This window comes from Stomoxys calcitrans, chromosome 4, assembly GCF_963082655.1.
Source record: "Stomoxys calcitrans chromosome 4, idStoCalc2.1, whole genome shotgun sequence".
Lineage (NCBI taxonomy): Eukaryota > Metazoa > Arthropoda > Insecta > Diptera > Muscidae > Stomoxys > Stomoxys calcitrans.
Genome location: NC_081555.1, coordinates 2,139,295 through 2,163,283, shown reverse-complemented (window position 1 = coordinate 2,163,283; position 23,989 = coordinate 2,139,295). Strand labels below are relative to the sequence as shown.

The following is a 23,989-nucleotide window of genomic DNA, read 5'->3' as shown; positions in this document are numbered from 1 at the left end:
ATTGATATATTTTATATGAAACTAGCTTAACCCGGCCCTCTCCCCTGCACCACGCGAAAAATATGTTTTTGTCTTAATACCATATGTATCTCCCCACAATAATTTGTTTGCAAAATGCAAATTTGCCCATGAACATTCCCTAAAGGAACAGGGATAAACTTTTCATATATCAATGAGTGCTGTCCGATTCAAGTTAAAAGCTCAATGATAAGGGATCTCTATTTTATAGCCGAGCCCAAACGGCATGCCGCATACCAAATGGTACAGTACCACCACTGAAAATGTTCATGATGTTCTCGCCAGGATTTGAACTCTGGCGTTCAGCGTCATAGGCAAACTTGCTAACCTCTGCGCTACGGTGGACTACTCCCAAATACTATACCCTTTATTTGTACCCTAATAGCTATGATTCACAAATATTCCCATTTGAGGGGGGGGTTTGGAATCCCACATTGTAATGATCGTCGAAAATTTGCCCTGGGTACTTGGAACAAATTTTTAATATAAAATTCGTACTCTACTTTCGACCTTTCATTTGCGTACCATATTGTCCCTATCGGTTCCCTTTATTTTTTGGGGGGGGGGGTGCTTTTGGGGTAAGGGGGAGGATCCGCCCCATATCCATATTTGTAATGTACTCCCCAATACCTTTCACTTGAGTCCCATATTGTTATTATCGTCCCATATGCTTATTTGGGTGAATTTTCGGCTCGGGACGACATCCAAGGTACCTGGACCCAAAATTTTTTTTTATCAAATTAGTACTCTTCTCCCGAATACCTTTCATTTGAGTCTCATATTGCCCCGATCGGTCCATTTTTATTTTGGGTGGTGCTTTTGTGGTAAGGGGGAGGGTCCTTCCCTTTACGACACAAACAAATTCTATACCCTATTGCTGCTTCCAGACCATTTTCGTTATCTACTCCCTAATACCTTTCATTCAAGTCCCATATTGTCCCGATCGGTCCATTTTTATTTTTGGGTGGTGCTCTTGGGCTAAGGGGAGGGTCCTTCCCTTTACGACACAAACAAATTCTTTAGCCTATTGCTCCTTCCACACCATATTCATAATCTACTCCCTAATACTTTTCATTTGAGTTCCATGGTATGCTCTTCGAGACTAGTTAGTAACATCTCTCACAACCAAAACCTCCAACCGTTTTACCAACAATTCTTTTTTGCGTGTATGGCCATCATATTGCGTAGTTGCTGTGGTTTATCATATCACTACCACATGCGTATTTGGGTGAAAAATTATTGTAGACTAAAATCATTTTTGACCAAAAATTATGATTTCAATTTTTATATGGAAAAATGGATGTTGAATAAAAATAAAATATTGTACATTAAATTGTTTAGGCAAGAATATTTGGGTTATTAAATTTGAGCCAAACCAAAATCTGACAAAATGCAAAAGTAAAAATTTCTTCAAATTTAACATTTATTTAAGGTTTAATGTTCTCTTGTGCTTTTCAAAAATAATATAGACAGCCATTATTAATTATATGAACTGGCAGAATTATTCTCATTAATTTTTATTTATAACCTTTCAAAAAAACCTTAAGATTTATTTTATTTTTCCTGTGGTCATATCTGTCCATATTAAAAGCAGCTTCATAATTAACTTCGTAATTTTCCCCGCTGCCCGTAAATCCATCAGCATTTCATTAAAACTCACATATTGCTTGATTGTACTTTTTCGCTGCCACCTCCCTCCCAAAAAAAATACCTAATTTGCTAGTAAACTCCATATGGCCAATAAGCAATTAATTCAATTTCCCCCTTAGAAAAAAAAACAGGAAAAACAAGACAAAACCCCCTGCTAGTAAAACTCAATACGTTGATGTTGGAAAACCATTTTGGCAAAAAGAGCCAACAAAAAAATGTATAATCCCATTATTCTTTCAATTTTCGACACTGACTGTCATTACATATCCGATTGTTTAAATTTCCGTAGCATTAAATTTGCCTCGGGCTTATTTCTGTCACTTACCACAGTATTTGAAGCAACAACAAAATTGCTATGCTCAATTCAATTTGCCTTTCCCCCAAATGTTGTGAACTAAACAAGCAAGAAATTGCAAAATAAAATAGAGAGAGGGAGAGAAAGAGAGCGAGAGTGTGGGAAATTAATAAAGCCATTAAGTATAAATATCCACAAAAATTCATATACACTCGATAATGCCAAGTGCTTGAGTGTCTTGTGGAAAAAAAAAACAACAACCAAAAAGAAATCAGAGGAAACAAAATAAAGGAAACGGAAACCAAGCTAAATAATGTGTTGTGTTGTGTTGCTGCTGTCGCCTCTCTTTGTGTGTGCGGTAAAATATTAAATGTAAATAGCTCTTGGGGGGTTAATTAGCTGCACATCAAAAAAATGCTGCCAACAAAGCGATTTTGGCTACCAACAACCAAAGGTAAAATAATTGATCGGATGCAGTCCATGGTGCGTATGATCGATATAAGTATTTAGCAAGAGATGTGGCGTATGAGTTATGACAATTAAATAATCATTATACAGCACTGCCTATTGCCGAATTAGATCCAAACAAGTAAAAGCGTGCTAAGTTCGGCCAGGCCGAATCTTGGGAACCATGGATTCTACCAAAAATATATACAAACTACAAATAAATGATTCGACAGAAGTTGTTATGCAGAGTAACATAACAAACTTCTGACGAACCAGCAAAACTTAAAGCTTCTAAGAAGCGAACCGGTTTATATGGGACCTATATTAGGTTATAGACTGATTTAGACTGTACTTGGTACTGTTATTAGAAGTCGTAACAGAACACTATCTGCAAATTTTTAGCTAAATCGGACAAAAATTACGGTTTGTAAGGGCTCAAGAAGTAAAATCAGGAAATCAGATTATATGGGAGCTATATCAGATTATAACCGATTTGGACCGTACTTGACACAGTTGTTGGAAGTCATAACAGAACACTATATGCAAAATTTAAGCCAAATCGGACAAAAATTGCGGCATCCAGCGGCATAAGAAGTAAAATCGGGAGATCTGTTTATATGGGAGCTATATCAAAAATTGTGGCTTCTAGAGGCTCAAGATTTCAAATCGGGAGATCGGTTGATATAGGAGCTATTTCGGGTTATAGACCGATTAGAACCGTACTTGGCACACTTATTGGAAGTTATAACAGAAGACTCTCTGCAAAATTTTAATCAAAACGGTCAAATTTGCAGCATCCAGGGGCTCAAGAAATCAAACCGGGAGATCGGTTTATATGGGAGCTATATCAGGTTATAGACCGATTTAGGCCATAATTAGCATAGTTGTTGATAGTCGTAACAGAACACCATGTTCAAAAATTAAGCCAAATAAGACAAAAATTGTGAATTCCAGGGGCTTAGGAAGTCAAATCGGGAGATCGGTTTATATGGCTGCTATATCAGGTTATAGACTGATTTGGAATAATTTGGACTGTACTTGGTACTGTTATTGGAAGTCGTAACAGAACACTATGTGCAAATCGGGAGATTAGTTTATATAAGAGCTATATCGGGTTATAGTCCGATTTGGACTGTACTTGACACAGTTGTTGGAAGTCGTAACAGAACACTATCTGCAAATTTTAAGCCAAATCGGACAAAAATTGTGGCTTCCAGGGGCTCAAGAAGTCAAATCGGGAGATCGGTCGATATGAGAGCTATATCGGATTATAGACCGATTTGGACTGTACTGCCCATAGTTGTTGGAAGTCGTAACAGAAGACTCTCTGCAAAATTGAAGCCAAATCGGTCAAATTTGCGGCTTCCAAGAAGTCAAACTGGAGATCGGTTTGTATGGGAGCTATTGCTAAATCTTAACCGATATGGCCCATTTGGATTCCCCAACGACCTACATCAATAGGAAGCATTTGTGCAAAATGTCAAGCGGCTAGCTTTACGCGTTCGACCGCTATCGTGATTTCGGTAGACGGACGGTCGGACATGGCTAGATCGACGCAGAATGTCGAGACGATTAAGAGTATATAAACTTTATGGGGTCTTAGGTCAATAATTCGAGGTGTTACAAACGGAATGACTCGGTTAGTATACCCCCATCGTATGGTGGTGGGTATAAAAATATCTGTGAGCATTTAACGAAAATAAGATAAAATTTTTCGTATGTGATACCAAAGTCTAAAAAGGCTACTAATTTCCCAATTTAAAAAGCTATTGAAAAAAATTCCTCAAATCTTTTTTTTTCAAAACTTTTACAGAAAATTTTGAACATCTTTTATCCTCCTAAGTTAGTTGTCAACACTCGTCGCGTTTGCTGCTCTATAAAGGAGTGTCACAAAAACACATTCCCCAAGAATTACACCCTAATGGGTATTTGCTTGTTGAGGTTTTCGCTTTTGCTTTCCTCACTCACACACTCAACCGCTCCATTTTTTTTTAATCAAATATTCTCTTTCAACCGCCATTCACACTCTTCAAGTGGTTTTGTGTGATTGGATGGGGGGATACTTGACGCGTATTGGCAATTTTGTGGTTATTGATGGTGTAATTTTTGAAAAGGGAAATTAAATTCCTCAACTTCAATTGAATTAGAGGGTCAAAGCCAATATCAAAAAATTTAAGCTAAAAGATTTTTGCTTAAATTAAAATCTTTGCTCATAGCCATTAAACTTTATTTCAATAATGCAGAAACTTTGTTGTGAGTGTGGGATTTCTTCACAAAACTTTAATGCCTTTACTTAAAAATTTGTAACTCCCGCTAATCTTTGGCATAGCTCTACTTTTTTTTTTGCCTGCAAAACACACTCCTATTTTTCAACATTTTCCGGCGTTTTCTGTTTGGCTATGTGTTGTGTTGCTATGCAGTGTATACTCGCATTAAACATTAGTTTTGGTCTGCAAGGTCTCTTTATGCCAACCTTACATGGCTAATCTGGACAACAAATACAAAAGTACTGATGTGAGCTATTTCATATTTTATCCCGCTTTTGTATGGCATCCTTTTGCATTTGAGCCAGTATAAAGGACAGACGCAGAGAAAGAACCTGCATTCTGTTGAAGACCAACCAACAATGAAAGCGAATTGCTCAAAATTATAACATTACACCTGTGCTTTGCAAGGAGAGGAGCAAAATAATGTGCCAACAAAAAAAGTATGAAGAGACAAAAAGGGAATTTCCAGGGAAAAATAACCACACTCAAAAAAGGGGCACCCTATAAACTAAAAAATAAAAACATGGTGAAATTTCCAATTGAAAACAAAATTTCTCTATGAAAAAAAAATTAACAAAATTTTGACAAAATTTTCTATAAAAATAAAATTTTGACAAAATTTTCTACAAAAAATTAAATTTTGACAAAATTTTCTATAAAAAATTTAATTTTGACAAAATTTTCTACAAAAAATTAGGTTTTGACATAAATTTCTATAAAAATATAATTTTGACAAAATTTTCGACAAAAAATTAAATTTTGACATAAATTTCTATAAAAATAAAATTTCGACAAAATTTTCTATAAAAATAAAATTTCGACAAAATTTTCTATAAAAATAAAATTTTGACAAAATTTTCTATAAAAATAAAATTTTGACAAAATTTTCTATAAAAATAAAATTTTGACAAAATTTTCTATAAAAATAAAATTTTGACAAAATTTTCTATAAAAATAAAATTTTGACAAAAGTTTCTATAAAACTAAAATTTTGACAAAATTTTCTATAAAACTAAAATTTTGACAAAATTTTCTATAAAACTAAAATTTTGACAAAATTTTCTATAAAAATTAAATTTTGACAAAATTTTCTATAAAAATTAAATTTTGACAAATTTTCTATAAAAATTTAATTTTGACAAAATTTTCTATAAAAATAAAATTTTGACAAAATTTTTTATAAAAATAAAATTTTGACAAAATTTTCTATATAAATAAAATTTTGACAAAATTCTCTATAAATATAAAATTTTGACAAAATTTTCTATAAAAATGAATTTTTTGCAAAATCTTATATATAAAAATCAATTTTTGTTTGTTTGTTGTTGGTTTGTTCCCTACAGACTCAAACCGATTACCTTGAAATTTTCACAGGTTGTTTAGATTGGTCTGGAAGGAGGGCGGACCCTCCCCCGTTACCACAAAAACATCACCCGAAATCAAAAGTGGACTTATCGGGACAATATGGGTATCAAATGAAACGTATTGAAGAGTAGAATACGAATGGTATTAAAAATAGGGTCCAAGTACCCAGGAAGTCGCCCTAACCCCAAAACTACTGCAACTCGCAGACAAATTAAACGTTCATATCAATATGGGGCTCAAATGAAAAGTATTCGGGATTAGATTACGAATCTGGCATACAAAATCACGTCAAAGTAAAGGGGTCACCCCACCTCCCAAAAACCCACAAAATAGGAATATTGGCCAATCAGGACCATTTGGGACACGGTTTGTTTTTTTGTTCCGTGTTAGGTTATATAATTTTTCGTATCGGAAGGGGGGCGCACCCTACCCCTTACCAAAAAAACACCACCCAAAATTAAAAGTGATTGTTTGGAACAGTGTGAGTATCAAATGAAAGGTATTGGAGAGTATAATCTAGTATAGTAAATTGAGTCTAAGTACCCAGCTTGCCGCCCCAACCCCAAAACTTCCCCAGACAGACATATTGGATGTTCATGTGGCAATATGGGACTGAAATTAAAGGTATTCGGGAGTAGACTACGAATATGTCAAAAAAAATTAAGTCCATGTAATGGGTGGTTTCCTCATCCCCAAAAATCTCCCAAATGAGCATATTAGACGACCATGGCTATATGGGACTCAAATGAAAGCAATTTAGGAGTAGATTAGGAAAATTACATTAAAATTTGTGTTTAGATATCTAAGTGGTGCTAAATTTCCTTAAATCACCTCAAATAGGTTATATGGCCCATCATGATATGGGACTCAAATGAAAAGTATTTGAAAGTATTGGGTTGCCCAAGAAGTAATTGCGTTGACAAATTTTTTCTCATCTTGTGACTCTGTAATTGCATTCTTTCTTCTGTCAGTTATCAGCTGTTACTTTTAGCTTGCTTTAGAAAAAAAGTGTAAAAAAAGTATATTTGATTAAATTTCATTCTAAGTTTTATTAAAAATGCATTTACTTTCTTTTAAAAAATCCGCAATTACTTTTTGGGCCGATATGTTTACCGATTAGAGCAATATGGGTATTAAATGAAATGTATTTTTAAGTAGAGTACGAATATGATATGAATGTCAAGAAGGAAGTATCTAGGGCCCTAACAAAAAAATCTTCTACGGACACTTAGACCGATCGGAACAATATGGGACTCAAACAAAAGGTCTTTAAAAGTCGAATCTTAGATTAATATTGGGACCATCCCCCAAATCTCCTCCAAATGAACAAGTGGACCGATTGGCACAACATGTCTCAAAAGAAAGAGTATTTGGGAGTAGAAAACGAATCTGATTAAAAAATTGGGAGCCAAAAGTCAGGGGCCGCCCTAACCACAAAAAACCCAAGCGAATGAATAGACATGTCGGAACTATATGAGACTCGGATTAACAATCTTTGGGAGTGTAATACGATTTTGACATTTTATTAGCAAAAAGTATCTGTGGAACCACCCAACTCAAAAAAAAAAACCACCCATAAGGACACGTGGCTCGATCGGGACAAAGATCTTACGTACAAATCTGATATTCTAGCCAGCCGAACAATAAGGCCGACCGAGTCAATGTGGTACTTCAATGTTAAGTCTATGGGTGTAGTAAACGAATATAATATCCAAATGTGGGCTATGTCCCACCGCTCAAAAAAATCCCCTCATTGGACATGTTGACAGATCGCTACAAAATAAGACTCCAACCCTCCCAAATTGGGGCATAAAGTAACCAAGAGTTAACATTAGGGTTTTTCATGATGTTGTATTCAATGTGGTACCTTTATCACATGATTTTAAAAGTAAATAAGAAATGTGCTACACGAATTGAATACTGTGGATCTATAAAGGATCCATGGACCTGTATGTCTTGATCCTTTGGGACAAGCTTCAAAACTTTTTAAGCCCAGTTTTTTTTTAAGGTTTTAGCGAAACACGCCGGACAAGCTAGTTATCTCTAAAAAGATTTCTTAAAAAAATTAAAGTTCAAATAAATTCTGTTTAAAAAGAATTGAAAAAATCCCAAAAAAAAAATGTGTATGTTTTTTTTTTATAAGTTCGCCGAGTATAGAGTATCCATACCTAAAATCTCTTCAATATATCTGCATACCATGAAATTGTAGACTACCAAAAATAGCATAGCACAACATCGCTGCCCGCATAGAAAATCGCGACTTTCAAAAGTGGTAAAAAAGTCAAACAAAACAGGGCGAAGGTAAAAACGGGATATGCAAGGATACGGACAAGAGATAAAATGTTCTATCAAAATATTTAAGGTTGACACCATCGGGTTGCTTAAAGCATTTTCCGTGTTACACCATGCCTGTATTTAACTCACCATATTTTGCCGGTAAGGTGTATCTCTGGCATTCTGGCGATGCTGCTACTGCAGGGGATTTTTAACTTGGCTTAGGGGGTTTACAATGAAATATGGGTAGCAAGCAAATAAGGAAGAGAGCAAAAAAAAAGAGCAGGAAATTCAACTAACAAATAGAAAAGTAAATAAAGAATGAATAGGATAAACAATGTGTATGATTAAATTTTTAAGGTTTAAACATCACCATCATTGTGGAAATGGAAGCGAAACAACGTGAAGGGTTTAAAATGAAAATCTAATTATAATATGAAGGTAATTAAAGAGATTGAGAAGAACACCATAATGCTTTTGTGAGTACATTCATTATCATGGCTGGCATTGTTTTGAGGTTTGAGAACACTTATGGAAAGACATGAGGAAAAGGATTAAAATTTTAAAAATTTAAAATTTTTGAAAAATTATAAAACCGAAAACCAACACTTAAGGTAGCATTTATATAAGAAGTGTCTTAAATAATAAAAATCATAATAACAAGATCAGAAAATTATATAGTTATAATACCCTACACCTACACTATAGGTACAAAGTGGGAGCTATTATTCTGAACCAATTTTTATGGACCTCGGCGGATGTTTTCAGATGAGTTATTAAACAATGAGCATGAAATTTTGGGGAAATATGGTCAAACTGTAATAAATAGGTTGACAGAAGGACATAAGAAAATCCTTCTTGCCAAATCTTGAGAGAATCCGTTAACAAATGAGCAATCTGACGAACACATATATGGGAGCTATATCTAAATCTGAACCGATTTCTAGCAAACTTCTTAGATAATGTGGTAGTCCTCGATGGAAGTGTTGTTCAAAATTTTGGCAAGATTGGCCAATAAATCCGCGTGCAGTGACCATAGAAGTGAAAATCGGGCGATATATATATGGCAGCTATATCTAAATTTGGACCGATTTCTTTGAAATTCACCAGTAATGTCGAGAGTCATAAGAAAACCTTTCCTGCCGCACTTCTATAGAATCGGTTAACAAATAAGCACTTTATTGCAATATTTCTCAAAATGAGAGCTATATCTAAATATGAACCGATTTCAAGAAAACTTCATAAATAATGAGGAGGTCGTCGAGGAAAGCGTTGTACAAAGTTTTGGGAACATTGGACCATAAATGCGTTTGCAGTGGCTCCAGGAGTGAAAATCGGGCGATATATATATGGCAGATATATCAAAATTTGGACCGATTTCTATAAAATTCACAAGTAATACTCTATATCGGAAGATCGGTCTATATGGCAGATATATACAAATATGGTGCGATTTAAAATTTTTTTTCATGTTTCCCCTCACTAAACGCTGGCGACGATAATGAGTATTTCGGTAAAACTTCTCTACAGCGAATTTTGTATTAAGATCACCCTTTATAATCGGCTATAAATAGGAGGCCCCTTAATAAAATTGTCCCCATTTTCCATTTTATGATTGCAGGAAACTTGCCATTCGTATGTATTACTTTAATATTTCTTTAGTTTCCTCTCTCCTAGACTTTCTTATTGGATATTTTGCCCTACCTAACAATTGATTCAAAATATCCTCATTCCATCTTTCGTACCTCTTATTAACCTCATCATCGCAACACCAAAAACCACCATTACATGCCTTTGGTGCAGATTTCATTGTAAAAGATATTTCTTTCATTGTGGCAAAAGGAGGAGGAGGAGATGATGAGTAGCGAACATTGATTGAATTCAAATTGAAATCTTTTCCTGACCGAAAATTGATTCAATTTCTCTTTATGGCCAACTTCATGAATACCAGAATGGCTGGGCTAACGATGGCTACTCAAAAAATGCACCACCACAGTTCGATATCGAGTGAGAAGCTTAAACTCCAATATTTTCAAATAATTTAGCATGTGTTCGGATATGCAGACACATAGATTTTATACCCACTACTCCTAAGAGTACAGCAACGCAATGGAGTTGCAAGAGGCCCTTAACGGAGATAAAAAGCAACATAAAACAATTTTTCCAGTTTTCGAATGAAACTAAACAAATCTGTGTTTTATCTCTCTCACTCTCTCTCATTCTCTCTTTCTTTTTCTCTCTCTCTCTCTCTCTCTCTAAAAGCTGCGTTTCTTTCGTGTTGAAATCGAATTTTGAACAGACTATATGGACTATTTGTCATCCTTAATAAGGAGGTAGAACCAGGGTACTTTAAACTTATACCACGGGAAACAGTTAAAGGTACTGTTCTCTATAAGAGATGTCGTTCGAACTAGGTTATAAAAGAGTTCATTTATATTCTAGCAAAAACTTAAATCGGTAAGCACTCATTGACATGAGAGAAGTATCTCCTGATTTAGATGAAATTTTGAATATTCTTGTTTAGACGTAATTTTTTTTTTTTGACAAAATATTTTTTTTAATAATTATTTTAATTGCAGACTTTTGATAAGTCAATTATATTGGAATACCTCTTTCCTAACCCCAATTAGAATTTGCCTTAGACAGCTTTACTCTTGGGTATTTTTAGTTTTTAGTATATTTAGTCGGACTGGAGTACTTTTACCGGGCGAGTCGGGCGAATATACTTTTTGTTGAATGTGATGACTGCACTTGACACCCGAAATCTAGTTTTGTTTTTTACGAAAAGGCCTTTGCGAACAACATTTTATGCCTTATTGGCGCCACTGCCATGTTCACGTTATACATGTATGGCTTTTCATCAAATAATAAATATCATATTGAAGGAGAGAAAAAAGTAGTGATGAGAAGGGAGATAAAGTAAACTATGTGTGTGTTAGTGAGAACTAACATCCGGTGCGCAACAGTCAATAATGAATGGAATATCTACACTGAAGTTAGTAAATAGTGGAATGCTTACCTATGCGTGATGAGTAGAGAACATTTGAAGAAATGAAAGGATTTCTTCAAATGTTCCTCACATTTTGTCAAATAGCCCTGTTTGAAACATATAATATATTGGAGGTCATAAAGGGGCCAACCCACTCTCATACTCAAATTTTGAAAAGTGCACTTCACATCTCAGATGAAGTGCTTAAAGTGAACTTTTCTATGTTTATGTTGCATTCCAATTTTCTTCGTATCCATATTTCAAGCCAAAACCCTGATATACAAAGTAGGGGGTCAAGGGGAGTCCCCTCATTCAAAGCCCGCGGAGAGGGCATGTCTTTGGATCACCGCAATATGAGGCTCAAAAGCAAAGTGTAGATTACGATTATGAAAAAAAAACACAAATGTGGTCCCGGCTAGGAGCTGTGGATTAATCCAAATGTCCAACCGCGGGGATTCTTACATGAAGCGCAAAAAGCGCGCATACTTTCCTCTGCCCCAAGGTGGCCGCCAAGAGAGAGTGAGACTATGGATCGTCGGAAACTTGGGCTCTCGCTTACGGAAAAAAACAAGCATTCCTTTGCCTTTAACAATCAAATCGGGAGATTGGGGGCTTTATCAATAAATTGACCTATGTGTCCCATAGTTAAGTTGGGTTCAATGTGTCAACTCATCATTAAGTTGAGTTCACCAAAGGCTTATCTGGCCCATTGTGATACCTTAAATGTGATAAGTTAGGCCGGGCCGAATTTTTGGTAGCCACCTCCATGGATTCCGCCAAAAATGTACCCTATAAACTGAGTTTGCATTTGATTCAATGGTCTCATGAAGTCATATCGGGATATCGATACTTAGGGGTGCCTATATCACCATATTTACCGATTCGGATAAAACTTGGCACTCATGTTGTAAGTCAAAGATAGGGTTTTGAGTCAAATTTCCACCAAATAAGGTACAAATTAAGGCTTCTAGGGGCTCAAGAAGTCAAAACCGGGGATCATTTTATATGGGCGCTATATCTGTTTATCGACCTATTTGGATCATACTTGGCATGGCTGTTGGAAGTCATAGCACAAGTTTTGGTATACATTTCAACCGAATCGGATGAAAATTGAGGTTTCTAAAAGTTAAATCCGGGCATCGGTTTATGTGGGGGCTATATCAGTTTATAGACCGACTAGGATCATACTTGGCATGGATGTTTGAAGTCATAACACAAGTCTTTGCTCCAAATTTCCGTCCAAGCGGATCAAAATTGAGGCTACTAGAGAGTCAAAACCGGGGATCGGTTTAAATGGGGGCTATATCTGTTCATAGACCGATTCGGGTCATACTTGGCGTGGATGCTGGAAGCTCCCATATAAACCGATCTCCCGATTTGACTTCTTAAATCATTACAAGTCGCAATTTTTGTCCGATTTGGCTGACATTTTGCATAGGATGTTCTGTTACGACTTCCAACAACTGTGCAAAATACGGTTCAAGTCAGTCTATAACCTAATGTAGCTTCCATGTAAAGCGGTCTCTCGATCATCCTTATTCGTTTCCTAGAAGCTTTACTTTTTGCTGATTTAACAGAAGTTTGGTATGTAGAATAAAATTATGCCCTTCAACTAAATTCAATTTGCTTAAAATTTTTGCAGAATCCATGGTGGTTGGGTTCCCAAGATTCGGCCAGGCCGAACTTAGCACATTTTTACTTGTTTTTAGTATAAACAAGATACCAGGTAGTCCTGTTGGATTCCTACTTTTAAAATCTTGTAAAGGCTTCCATAGAGAAAAATTTTTTGTTAGTGTATTTCTACTTTTGCCTGCACCTGCACGCAAACCAATATATATATAAAGGGATTCACAAGTTTAATTCATACACACACATAGAATCAACACGAATAAATCAAAAAATATTTGTATGCAAGAGGTAGCAAAAACAAATAAAATTCAATTGAAGTCCAAATAGATTCGTAAAACCAGCGTGGGTGAGCGGATGCAGATAGAAAGGGGGTAAAAAATAAATTCAACCAGACGGCATGGAGCAGCAGACAGATGCAAAAATATGCAAAACGAAAAGAAAATAAAATTATTTAATTAATGACATTTATTGAATAATCTGCAGAATCGTTGACATATTCCAAAATGGGGAGGAAAATGCAAAAAAAATATTCGATATTGAAATGGACGAGACTAAATGGTCTCCATCAATTTTGGATGAGACCAATTAAATTATGCAATAAAACTGCACATTATGTTGGTAATTAAGATGAAGTCTAGCAATTTCTAGTTTATTATTTTGATGATGTTTGATAAAAAACCAGTAAGGAAAGGCAAAAGTCGGGCGGAGCTGACTATATAACACCCTACACCTACCCTACAATTTAAAATTCGGGCAATATAGAAATATATATGTATATGAGAGCTATATCTAAATCTGAACCGAATTTCAAACAGATCGTTTAAAATTTGTTGTTACCACGGTCACATAAATGCAAAGCCGGCGATAAATATGTATGGGTGCTACATCCAAATTTGAACAGATTTTGATGAAATCTCGCATATGTTAAGATCAGTAACAAAACAATTCATTCCAAATTTTGTGCAGATCGGTTGAAAATTGTAGCTACTACAGCCATTTAAGTGCAAATCGGGCGATAAATATATATGGGAGCTATATCTAAATCTAAACCGATTTTGGTGAAATCTCACAGATATGTTAAGATCAAAAACAAAACTGTCCGTGCCAAATTTTGTACAGATCGGTTGAAAGTTGTAGCTACTATGGCCATTTAAGTGCAAATCAGCCAATACATATATATGGGAGCTTTATCTAAATATGAACCGATTTTGATGAAATGTTGCGGAAATATTAAAATTAAAAACAAAATAGTCCGTGCTATATCTAAATCTGAACCGATTTTTACCAAAATCAATAGCGTTCGTCCTTGGCCCAAAAAAGGTAATATGAGCAACATTTTTGATGATTGGATAATAAATACGACCTGCACTTTGATTACAAAAATACATGGACTCACAGACGGACGGACGTGGCTAAATTGAAACAGAAAGTGATTCTGAGTCGATCTGTATACTTATCAATGGGTGTAGCTCTTCTCCTTCTTTGAGTTGCAAACAAATGCACAAACTTATAATACCCTGTACTACAGTGGTGGTGTAGGGTATTAAAATATATTGAGTAAGGAAAAATGTTCTTTACTTGGTAGGATGTTATTAGGAAACTCTGACTCTGTAATTGCATTCTTTCTTCTGTCAGTTATCAGCTGTTACTTTTAGCTTGCTTTAGAAAAAGTGTACAAAAAAGTATATTTGATTAAAGTTCATTCTAAGATTTATTCAAAATGCATTTACTTTCTTTTAAAAAATCCGCAATTACTTTTTGGGCAACCCAATATATTCCATTGACTATAATAAATTTATAAAATATGTATTTCTATGCTGTCAGTTAGCTCATAAATACAACACTTTATTCAAAGCGAATTTAGGGATTTTTTCAATATTTTTTGTAGTTACCACTCCATTTTTGAGTCCACTGAATTCTGAACCGCCAGTGCCTCTACGACTGAGCTTGATGTCATACCATCAGTATACCCTGCAACACTTATCAAGACTACGCTTTTCCTATTGCTTTGAAATTTTAAGTTTCTTGAATAAATTCAACATGAAATAAATTCTAGTCCCATATATATTCCAGCTACAGACTCTACACAGATAGGAAAAATATGTTTCAAAATCATGCGGCAACGTTGCCATTATCATTCACGGGCGTTGTTGGAAATATTGTCGACAATATTTGTGAACAAGCGTTGTTGATTCATGCAATGATCGTTGTGGACATCATCCCTTCGAAATGTGTATATATACCAACCTTAAGTTTAAATGACCTTTAAAACCTTGTATGTGCATAGCCGGCCGTGGTGCAATGTGGTAAGGCATTTGTTAACACACAATGAGATTGATGGAACACAGGTTCGATACTCATCGGCACACAAAATCTTTTTGTGATCTTTAAATAAACTGTGCACTAAAAGTTGTCAGAATGTGAACGACTGTGGACGTTTTGTTCGACATAACTGTTGTTGGTTTATAAATATTTGTTGTTGATCTAATAACATCTCTGTGTTGATTCACTTTTATGAACCAATGTGGCCACTTTGTCAACGCCGTGCTTGATTTTTTCTATAGTCTATAGAAGTCAAAGCTCAAAGAAGTAAAAGTTGGAAGATCGGTTTTTATGGAAGCTCTCGATTACTTAATGGAATCTGATTGGACTATATTGGAAAACCGAAAATAATAAAGCAAAGTTTCTATCCCCTCTTTATATCCCATCCAAATACATTAATGGCTGCCCATCAGAAAACATTTCAATACCTCCCACCCTATACAATCGACGAAAAAATTCAACGCTTATTGAAATGTAGTTCATGACTTTTCATTCACTTTCAATAAAAATAAATCCTTCCCCTCTCATTCAAATCAAAAAAAAAAAACTAATAAATAAACAAAATTCGCGCAAATAGCAAACGCATGTCAATTGTTATTGGTAATACAATTTATTGCAGTTTCGCCATAATTAAAAACTGCGGTTGATCCTACTGAATGCACCGAAGGATATGTCAATTATTTTTATCCTTTTCAGCTTCAGCAGCATAAAAAGTTTGTTGCATCATAACTGAAACGGGTTTCGCAATGATTGCATTTCCCATTTTTTGTTTCTGTTCAAGAGAATGAAACAAAAAACTTTTTATAACAACTTCCCTTTTGGTTTTATTTACACACCAAATGTTTATAACATTTTGCCCAAAGTGTCGTTTTTCCTTTGATATTTTTGTGTTGATTGCTCCAATGAAAGGTATTGAGAGCTTCCACTTGTCGTTGCTGTGAAAAAATTATGTATGTAGTGCAATCTTTTTCGTCCTCATAAAAACAACGCAAAATTTCATTACTTTGATGGCAACGTTGTTGAAAATAGAACCAACCATGCTTCAACTTCAATTATGACCATCGTTAGTTCCCTTTTTTGCCTTGGGCCAAACAGGCAACAGCCGCAATTGCTGTCACATTCAATCAGTATTGAGGGGAGGATATATTTATTTTTCTTTGGTTGCTTTTATATGCCAAATGCCGCACAAAGAAGATGGCAAAAATAAATATGAAATATTCAGTTTAAAAATAACAGCAAAATCTTGTTGTTAACAACACTTACGACACAGAAGTAGAAATGTACACAAACAAAAACAGTTTAATGCAGCTGTGCAATGCGGGGAGGGAGAAAGAAGACGAGAAATAAAATTATTGAACAGTGAAAAATGTCCTTAAAACATCTTTTATCCAAATGATTTTCATTGAAAAGGTTGCCAAATTAAAAATATTAAAAAAATTGTGTCCAAACATTTTCTGTAAAAGAAAATTTCGTCGAAAAATGTTGCCGAAATTATAGTCGCAGTATTTGTCAACATTTAATATTTATAGAAAAAATTGTCAAAGCACCTTTCGTCAAAATCCGGTGAAAACTGCATACCTTATGCCCCTATAGCAGCTATATCGAAATATGTTCCGATTTGGACCAAATACTAAAAGTACAAGTCATTGTTTAATTGTGTATAACCAAATATTGATCTTTTTAATAGCTATATCTAAAAATAAACCTATTTGAACCATATACGATACGGATGTCGAAAAGCCTAACATAAGTCACTGAGTCAAATTTCAGTGAAATCGGCCCCTTTTATGGGCCCAAGACTTTAAATCGAGATATCGATCTATATGGCAGCTATATCCAAATCGGGACCGATTTGGGCAAAGTTGCAGGAACAATTTTGAAGAGCCTAACACAACTCCCTGATCCAAATTTCGGCGAAATCGTACAATAAATGCGCCTTTTATGGGCCCAAAACCTTAAATCGAGAAATCGGTCTATATGACAGCTATATGGAAATCTTGATCGATCTAGGCCAAATTGCAGAAATGTGCTGAGGGGCTTATCTTAACTCACTGTCCCAATTTTCGGCGATATCAGACAATAAATAAGTCTTTTATGAGCCCAAAATCTGATATGAACATCGGTCGATCTATATGGCAGATATATTCAAATCTGGACCGGAGTGGGCCAAATTGAAGAAGGATGTCGAAGGGCCTAACACAACTCACTGTTCAAAATTTCGACGAATCGGACAATAAATGCGTCTTTTATACGCCCGAAACCTTAAATCGAGAGATCTGTCTATATGGCAGCTATATCCAAATCCTGCTATATACCAATCTGTGTCATATTGCAGAAGTATGTCGAAGGGCCTAACATAACTCACCGTCCCAAAATTTCGGCGACATCGGACAATAAATGTGCCTTTAATGAGTCCAAAACTTTAATTCGAGAGATCAGTCTATATGGCAACTATATCCAAATCTGGACCGATCTGGGTCAAATTGAAGAACGATGTCGAAATGCCTAACACAACTCACTGTCCCAAATTTTGGCAAAATCAGACAATAAATGCGCCTTTGATGGTCCTAAAACCCTTAATCGGCGGATCGGTCTATATCGGGGCTATATCAAGATATAGTCCGATATAGCCCATCTTCGAACTTAACCTGCTTATGGACAAAAAAAAAAGAATCTGTGCAAAGTGTCAGCTCAATATCTCTATTTTTAAAGACTGTAGCGTGATTTCAACAGACGGACGGACGGACATGGCTAGATCGTCTTAGATTTTTACGCTGATCAAGAATATATATACTTTATAGGGTCGGAAATGACATAATGAATATACCCCCATCCTTCGGGATTCGGATTCGGGATTGGACAACCCTTGTGTTGCAATCTGCCAACTGACAGCTCTACCGTTAAGCTTGACATTTTTGAGGTTATATGTACTCAGAACGTTTTGACATACGAGCGCTATTTGTGTTGTTTACAGTAACATAAAAGATTAACCCGCCCAAAATATGGAATTAAATCGTAAACATTTTTTTGCCATTATTTTTTACAACTTTCGACGTTGTTTAGCTCAACAACAGTGCATGGATGAACTTAATTCAATTTTTGACGATGAAGCTCCATGGTATGGTGAATTCAACCGAAGTTGAAGTTCGCTCCAAGACGAATTTCGTGTAGATCGTCCAAAATTAGTTGGACGCCAACTACTATTCCAAGATCATGTGACCTATTGTGAGATTGAGACAACCTTAGGCATTAGTGGGACCAGCATACATTCAATATTGCATGAACATTTGACCATCAAAAAAATTTGTTCGCGTTGGACCCCACACAATTTGTTAATCGCTCAAAAAAAACTCGCGCGATTGGTCGAAAAAATGCTCCAAAAAATACGAAACAAATGCATTTTTGAGCACTCAAAACATCGTTTTGATGAGTCATCCAGCGAATAGTCCTGACTTAGCACCGAACGATTTTTGTTCCCATACGTAAAAAACAAAATGAGATGTCAACGTTTTTCGACACCTGAAGAAGCGGTTGACGCCTTCAGAATGCATGTTTTGGAGATACCTAAATGAGAGTGGCAAAAGTTCTTCGACAATTGGTTCAAGCACATGCAAAAGTGTATAAATCTTAATGGGGAATATTTTGAAAAACAATAAAGCGTTTTTCGATTATTAATATTTGTTTTTGTGTTCTCTTATCCCGATATATAAAAGGCAACCCGCGGAGCAAAATTATCCTTTGAATATTTATTTTGACAATTAAAGAGCTTTTAGTGAATACCATGCTAAGAAAATAGAAAATGTACATCGCTTTACTAACAGTACAACAATATAAATGCCTTTATCTGAATACCATATGATCTTTATTGGTCTATGCATTCGCTCGAAGGGTTTAGGTTCATTTAAGTTTGGATGTTAGATGTACTCCATTCTTAAAAGACTTTATTCTAACCCGTATTTTCATGAAGTCCGATTTATGGGGTGTTTTTGGTGGGTGATATGGTCCCCCAGACACTTGATCCCGATAAAAATATCAGCATCGTGCTCTACTTCCAAATATCAATTATTTGGACCCCATATTGACAATGGTTTAGTGGGGCCAAACACTTGTCCTCAAAATTGGATATAAAATTCTTTTTTTAATTAAACCCCTTATTGCTAAAGTCAGAAAATCTGTCCGGTTTGGGGTGTGAACCCTAAAAACTCTTAACATCGTGCTCCACTATATTTGAACCCCAAATTCTCATGGTGAGCAAATACATCCTATTGGGGGTTTTTTGGGGGGTGGGATGTCCCCTATACAGTTGGTCCCGAATGTTGATATTAGATTTGTGCTCTATTCCAAATACCTTTCCTTTGATCCACATGTTTACATAATGGGCAACATGTCCGGTTTGGGGGTGTTTTGGGGATGGGGTGGCCACTGAGTGTCTGGCCCTGCAAATACATATCCGATTCGTGTTCTACTCTAAAAAAGAGCCCCATATTGCAATAGTCAGCATCAGATTCGTGCTCTTCTCCCAAACACCTATCATTTAAGCCCCACATTGCTGTGGTCTATAAATTTGTCCTCTTTGGGGGGTGTTTTGGTGGAGGGGCGGCCCACCAAACACTTTGTTCCACACTTGGATACCAGATTTGTATTTTACTCTCAAATATCTTTTATTAGAGTCCCATTTTGCATGGTCGATAAAGAAGTCCGATTTAGGAGTTTTGGCCCCCAAATACTTAGTCCCACATTTTGGTATCAGATTCGTATTCCACTCTCAAATACTCTTTGATATCAGATTCGTATTCTACTCTTTGACCGATTTTGGGAGTGGGGCGCCCGCCCAGACATCCCATCCAAAATTTGGAAACAAAATTTTTGTTTTTAGATTACTGTAAGAGAGCACAAAAAAATCGTTTAAATCACGCCAGCCATCTCAGAGTTCTTGCGTTTCTGAAAATTAGGGTAAGGGGGAAAGTCCGCCCACCTTCAGATATCAAAAATTGTAGTACCTTATTTTCACCACAGGATCATTATAACCATCTGTGAAAATTTAAAGAAAATCAGTTCATCCGTTTTTGAGTCTATACGGAACCAACAAACAAACAAATATTGATTTTACTGCTGTCCAATTTTCAGCAGACTTTCTGCTGTTATAGCAAACAATTTTGCTGTTTTTCCCAACAAGTTTCTCTGAGTGCATAATCCATTTGACGAAGCCCGCTGATAAAGATTTGTGACAAATCAGAAATCGCGATACAGGTAGCCGATCAAATGCTTTTTAGCAACATAGTTTGCCTTCAATTGTAGGAGTTCTTTGCTGTGCTATTCTTTGAATAGAAAGCATTGAACCACATGGCCTATAGCCCGACAATATCCTGCAATGAATCTTTATGAATAATTTTAAAAACAAGTAATACAAATCCCTTTATTTTGTAGTTTGCGAACAAAAAAGTTCTTTTCCCCGGTTAACTGAAAACAACGAACTACACTGGTTTCGCATTACCCATGGAAAAAATCAAGCACGACATTGTCAAATTCATCAACACACAAATGTTTAACATCAACAACCAATGTTCATAAGTCAACAACAGTTTTTTGTGCACGAAATTTTGGAAACGGTGTGCCTCGTTTTGTAAAAGTTTCTGCAAATGAATATAAAAGAAATAAAACCGTAGCTGTCACAGCACAGCTACGCAATACAGAAGAAAAGACAATACTCACAGTATTATCGAAGAATACAACGAACAATGCAAGTTCATGAAGCCACATAAATTTATAATTTAATCAAATATGAACTGTCGTTGTCGTACCCACTGTCCCAGGTTCCAATATATATGTGAAGCCTACCCACAACTTCCCAGGTCATTGCTGTGGCTCCGACACTCACACATTCACAAAGTGTCTTGGCGGGCTAGCAACAAAGCAAATTCCAAAGTTACTCTCAGATTCTGGAAAAGCTCTTTGCCACTCTTCTAGTGATGCACAAGTTTTTCTCTACTTTATTTTCTTCTTTTCTTTTCAGCAACATTTCAACGAAAGGAAAAACATTGACCAATGGACCATGGCCAGCGGCAATGGCATCGCAACATCGACAACAGGAACACTGGCCAAAACAATAACAACAACAATATTAACGACAATATGGAGCAATGAAATAGTTGCTCTGAAAGTGAAAAACTTGGCTTGCATTGGCAAACGCGGCCAGCGGAATGTCAACACAGCCGGAAAACATGGTTTTGCTCGTTTTTCCTCATGCTTTGCCAGTGTCCATGTCCATGTCCATGTTCAGCAACAGAGCTTAACAAAAATGTCTGCTGTTAAACGCTGCAGGGTTCAATTTCAATTTGACCAAACTTGTGGCAGCTCAGCGAAGATGTCTTTGTATGGTCGTTTTTCTTGTTCCTGCGAATCGCTCGCTTTCTTCAACTACTTCCTCTCAAATTCTCTGATGCATGAATGTGCATGCAGCACTTTTTCATAAATTCGTTTGTTTTTTTTTTTTGTTTATTTCAATTTTCCTTTTTAGCCATAGCTTTCCTTTTCCACTCACTAACTTCCGCCAGCTTGCATTCTCTCCCTCTCCGGTATCACAATTCAATGTATGGTTGTTTACTTGAGGGGACATTCTATGAAATAAATATTTATATGTGTGTGTGTGTGTTTGAGAGTGTGGCTGTGTGTTACTATCGATTTATGGCAGTATTTGTTACTGAGTTATTACAACAACCATTAACGTTTATTTTCTACGAAAGCCCAAGGTTAGGTGACAAATAGACCAAGTCAACTTAGAAAAACTATCATCATATCCTGTCTTTCAAGTTCAAAAAGAGATCTGAATAAGAAAGATAATGAAAAACCAAGACCTCCCATATAAATCTCCTTAGAGATTTCAACACATTTGCATTTGTGTTTAAATGTCGACCCAATTTAAATAAGATCACAACAACAAAAATGTGAAGCTAAAACTTTTTAACGAATATATGTTCCAAAACAATTTTTTTGTAATTATTTTTACCATAATTTGTCCGAAAGTTAACTCAGTTCAGACATTTTAGGAAGCTACTTATGAGAAAAAGGTTCAAGAAATTTATAGAAAACGTTTTAGCAAAATGTCGGGCAAACAAAGCTCCTTCTCTTAATCACTTTGTACAACTTTATCGTCATTACACATTTACACAAACTAGGAGGAAAGAATATCTTATTCTTTGAATTTTACGAAGGCAAACTTTGACCTCCATTAGGATGTTCTATGATCTTAATAGCCAGTTTTTATTGGTCAATAGGCAAATTTAAAGGTAAAAGAAAAATGTACTTACCTTTTGATTTCGCGATGAAATCTGCAATGATAATAAAAATCTGTTAAATTTTGCTACAATAACAAAAACGCAATAAAATATGCAGGAAAAAAACTTAAAATCTTATATATAAAAAGAATTTGTGTGTTCCGTGTAGACTCAAAAACGGCTGGGCCGGTTTGCTTGAAATTTTCACAGATGATGTATAATGATCCCGTGGGCATCATTATACACCACTATATTTTTTCATATCTAAAAGGGGAGCGGACTCTCCCCCTTACCCTAATTTTCAGAAACGCTAGATCTCGGAGTTGGGTGGTGCGATTTAGCAAAATTTTGTGTGCTCCCTTATAGTAACATAAAAACAAAAATTTGGTATCCAAATTTCGGATGAGGTACCTAAGGGGGCCGCCCCACCCCCAAAACCTGCCAAATAGATATATAGACCAATCACTACAAAATGGGACTCAATTGAAAAGTATTTAAGAAAAGAAAACGTATCTGATATCAAATTGTTGGTCCAAGTATTTGGGGGACCACCCCAGCCACCAAAACACCCCTATATGGGTCTCAAATGAAAGTTATTTGCTAGTACAATACGAATCTGATATCCAAATATGGGACCAAGTTTCTGGGGGCCGATCTCTTCCCCAAAACACCACCAAACAGGACTTATTTAGTGACCATGGAAATATGGGGCTCAAATAAGAGGTATTTAAGTGTAGAATACCAATCTGATATGTATTTTCAGGGCCAAGTCACTGAGTGACCGCCCCATTCCCCAAAAACATCTCCAATCCGGACATGTTTGCCGACAATGGAAATATGGGGCTTAAATGAAAGATATTTGGGAGTAGACCACGAATCTGATATAAACATTCGGCAGCAACTGTCTAGGGGACGTTCCACACCCATAACAACCCCACATTGGACGTATTTGCTCAGTATGACAATTTGGGTTTTAACGAGAGTGGAGCTCAATATTGATAGTTTTTAGGGCCCATTCCCCAAACCAGATATATTTGTTGACTTTTGCAATAAGGGGTTTAAATGAAACGTATTTGAGATTAGAAAACGAAAACGATTAGAAACGAAATGATATTTGAAAGTAGGGCATGATGCTGATTGATTTTCAGAGCTAAGAGTTTGGGGGACCACCCCACTGCCCACAACACCCCTAAATCAGACATATTTTCCAACCATGTTAATGTGAGGCTCAAATGAAAGGTATTGGAGAGTAGAGCACGAAATTGATACCCACTTTCGGGACCAATTTTTTGGGGGCCTACCTCTTTCTCAAAACATCCCATAGACAGCAATTATTCACTGACCGTGGTAATATGGGGCTTAATAAAGGTATTTGAAGTAGAATACGTCAGATATCCAAATGTAGGACCATGTATGGGGGCACCGCCCCTCCCAAAACATCCCCCAAAGAGTAGAAATT

The 23,989-nt window shown here is 36.0% G+C and overlaps 1 protein-coding gene across 2 annotated transcripts in view; it reads right to left on the bottom strand.

Moving 5' to 3' along the window:
* Positions 1-23,989, bottom strand: part of LOC106091920 (DNA repair endonuclease XPF) — a 245,084-nt gene that overhangs the window by 184,382 nt on the left and 36,713 nt on the right. For both annotated transcript variants that reach the window (XR_009398112.1, XR_009398113.1), the window contains one exon: positions 22,564-22,584. The gene's annotated coding sequence lies outside the window, so the exon portion shown is untranslated. The remainder of the gene's footprint in view (positions 1-22,563; positions 22,585-23,989) is intronic.